Source organism: Botryllus schlosseri, chromosome 9 (genome assembly GCF_051294905.1).
Source record: "Botryllus schlosseri isolate E-star chromosome 9, Bs_hap1, whole genome shotgun sequence".
NCBI classification, from domain to species: domain Eukaryota; kingdom Metazoa; phylum Chordata; class Ascidiacea; order Stolidobranchia; family Styelidae; genus Botryllus; species Botryllus schlosseri.
The window spans coordinates 21,087,998-21,091,759 of NC_137244.1; the positions used below are offsets into that span (position 1 = coordinate 21,087,998).

At 39.8% G+C, this 3,762-nt stretch overlaps 1 long non-coding RNA gene across 1 annotated transcript; it reads right to left on the reverse strand.

Annotated features, from left to right (window-relative positions):
• Positions 1 to 463: 463 nt before the first annotated feature.
• On the reverse strand, positions 464 to 2,443 carry LOC145446691 (uncharacterized). The gene is made up of 3 exons (XR_013917329.1): positions 2,309 to 2,443; positions 752 to 889; positions 464 to 637 (listed from the first exon to the last, which is right to left on the reverse strand). It is a non-coding gene; the product is annotated as an uncharacterized LOC145446691 (long non-coding RNA).
• Between the last annotated feature and the right edge of the window lie 1,319 nt (positions 2,444 to 3,762).

A 3,762-nucleotide genomic window follows, 5' to 3' on the forward strand; every position in this document is an offset into this window, starting at 1 on the left:
TCGGAACAAAATCGCTTGATACCTTTTCGGTAGTCCATTCACGTCTGCTCTGTGGTAACGGCTGGTAAACATTCCTTATATTGTTGTGCCTTGTCCGATTGGGAATATCGGTTATTCCATAGTTCGACGCATGCCTTCCGGCACGACGCAGCGATGCCTCGTACGGAAGGTTTGAGAGAGAGAGAGAGAGAGTCTTTATTTTCATCGAACCAAAATACATAACAAACGGCAGTGAATGTGGTACAGAAAATATGCGTGCACAGTATTCGGTATTAGATAGGAATGATCGATAAGACCGTGAAGGTCATCTAGTCTGATCACACCAGCATCAAACAGGTACACTTGACTCAGAACAGTCTGGCTGTAAAAAAATGTTTAGTTAGGAAAGGAAAATAGAAAAAAATTAAACAATGGTAGCAGATTATCAATGAAGCAATGTCTGGGCGAGGTAGGGCGGGGTAGGAATTCGTTCGTTTGCGAACTGGCTTGACTCGCTCGTTGTCTGGTCAATTCATCTGCCTTTTCATTCCCGGGAATTTGATAATGACCAGGTATCCAAACAATAGCGATCTCGTATCCTGCCTCTGATATCCGATGGATCGTTTGTAAAATTGATGGGATGAGGTGATGCGATCGCCTATAAATAATAAATATTGTCAATCGCTTCAATTGCGCTCAAACAGTCCACGAGTATCAGTATATTAGAATTGCTGTTTTTCACAGCCCATTGCTAAGCTAAGCTTATTCTCACCAATTCTGCAGTGAAGGAACTCGATTCTTTTATGATAGTGGTTCGTGGTCGATGGTTCGCGATACATAAAACACTGCCGCAGTGCCTGGCGTAGTTTTTGATCCGTCAGTGAAAATCTGCAAGTATCCTGGAAATCGTCTGCAGATATGTTCATTGATTAGCGGTAACAAAGCGGAGCATTGCTTAAACTGCAGACTCGTCAATGTTAAATCTATACGTGCTCGACGCAACGCGCAAGGTGGATGGGGTATTTTACCAGAGGTGGTGAAAGTAGTCAAGAAAGCTGCTCAAGTAGAAGTAGAAGTAACGATGAAAAAATCTACTCAAGTACGAGTAGAAGTACTTCTTCAACAAGCCACCTGAAACTACTTGAAGTAGAAGTAGAATTGACTGACTTTAAATCTACTCAAGTAAGTATAAGTAGTTTTGAAAACAGTCTTAATTCGTTCGCATGGACTGTCAAAAGCTGCAAATTGAGCTATGCAGAAGGTGCAGAGAATAAGTTGATTCGTATTGATGCATCCCAGGAGGTATCAATTGTCGGCAAAATAAGCATTCTTTCGCATCACGGGATGCAAATTATAGTATTGATATGAAAATGCGATACTAAGCCTTTGTTTACTAGAAGACCCCGTTTTAGATAATATCATGGCATGGTGCCCTAGCCCTACCCCATATTATAAGGCCCCAAGTTTAGGCGAAGAGCAATACCGAGTAGTTGTATCGGATACGGTTTCAACACTTTGTGTGATTAGTACACGTTAATAACAAATATTGTGGATCGTAAAATTTATATTGAGTGTAGCTTTATTTTCGGATAATAGAGGCATTACTACACTTGCTTTTATGCTTCAACATGTAGCCTATGTTCTGCAGACAAACGAACTGAAAGTAATTAGAACTGAAAGTATGATACTCGGAATTGAAAGTGTAATACAAAAGAGCGGAAAATATATTTCATGTCTTTGTCCATAAAGCTTCAAAGGTGATCTTCTAAAACAGGTGTAACGTTAAAAAAGCTGGATTTTCCAGATTAGCAGGACACGTTATGGGCTGCTAGATAACTATATGATAGGTAATTGCTTGATTCTAAAACGGGAGTTTCAAACGTTATGGTGGGCAATATTTACTGTGTTGAAATATTTGATATAGGCGACAATGCGTTGTGAGCGGGACCAAGCAATCCGGTACCTAAATTATATTCACTGATACTTTCGTGAAAACATATTTGCCACTCCATAACTGCTGTGCGCGAAGCGCAAAAAAATTTCTGGGCTTTTATACTTGACTTTTATGAATATTAAATGTTGGTACTCCGTGAAAACAGCCCCAAAATTTCTCAGGCTATCTGTCGTATTGGGAGAATAAACTACTTCTACTTGACAAACAGAAAATAGCGAAAAGTAAGTAAGTAGATTACTAAATATTACGAAGTAGAAGTATGAGTAGAGAAAATCAGATCTACTTGAGTAAGTACCAGAAGTAGAGGAAAACTACTTGAGTACTTCCAAAAAGTAGAAGTACTTCGTTACTGACCACCTTTGTATTTTACTCAACTGCAAAAGAGCATATCCATTTTCGTCGCAATTCGGTCGATATGAAATTTGATTGAAGCAAGCGAATTGTTTCCTTTTAGGCCATTGCTCCTCCCACGATGTCTGGAGAAGCTGCTCTCGCCACGGGTGCTGCAGATCAGAATTCACTTTGGATCTGAATTTCATTTTTTCATTGTTATGAAGATTGGCATTGGGACGCAACAATGGTGCCTGGCTTTTTTTCTCTGGAACTACCATCTCGTTTCGCCAGGCAGTATTGTTACGTCCCAATGCCAATCTCCATAACAATGAAAAATTCGAGGCTGATTGTGGGAGTTCCAGGGACATGAGCGGAATAAAATTTATATTTTCGTAATCAGTGGAGAGTCAGCTTTCGATTGATACCCGTTTTACCAAATTTAATGCTCGGCAAGCCGGTCAAAAATGACCGTCAAATTGCCTGTAGCCAAATGGAAATTGTGACGGGATACAATTTCACTGAGGCGTGAGATTTGCCTGTGTCGACACCATATAGGATACTATGGTATCAGACACCATACTTCTCCATGTTGCTCTTCGATCAAACTACGGGCCTTATAATATGGGGGAGGGCGCCATACCACGATATTTTCTAAATCGGGGTGTTCGAGTAAACAGAGGATTAGTATCGCATTCTCATATCAATGCTATCATTTTCATTCCATGATGCGGACGAATGCTTATGCTGTCTAAAATTTATACCTCGTCGGATGCATCAATATGAATCAAGGTCTGCACCTATTATCGCATAGCTCAATTTGCAGATTTTGACAGTCTATGCGAACAAATTACGATCGTTTTTACAACTACTTACTTTTACTTGAGTAGATTTAAAGTCAGTCAATCCTTCTTCTAGTAGTTTTAGGCAGCTTTTAAAAGGACTACTTCTACTTGAGTAGCTTTCGTGACTACTTTGACCACCTCTGCTTGTAATTGAGTAGAAATTTACATTTTCAACTAGGGTACCACTTGGATATCGTCATTAATGACTACTTCGACCAGTTTTGTATGTAAACAGCGTTTGTGGCTTTGGGCCGTATTTGTGAATTAGTGTTGTATTGGGATCGTCACCATAATTCAAAGACGAATCGCTTCGAATAAAGCTGTAGGCCTATCTTATAGCTGGTAGTTTGCGATATTACGATGTCACATGCTGGATGATATATGAGAAGGATGGATGTATGGATTATACGGTATGTGCCTTCATCGAAACTTCGTTTATCTTCCGAGTCACGCCTGAGCAAATAATAGTGAATAATTAACTAGCTATGCTTAGACAGCGCGTACGAGATAATGTTTTAACATATCTTCTGTAACTTTAGTGCTGTACTGAAACTTCAAATATAAAGCGTTTTCTGACTGCTGTAAGGAATTAATACACTGGATTCGGGGGATATAGTAGCTTTACTGGGTTGAGGATGGACGATGCGATTTCAG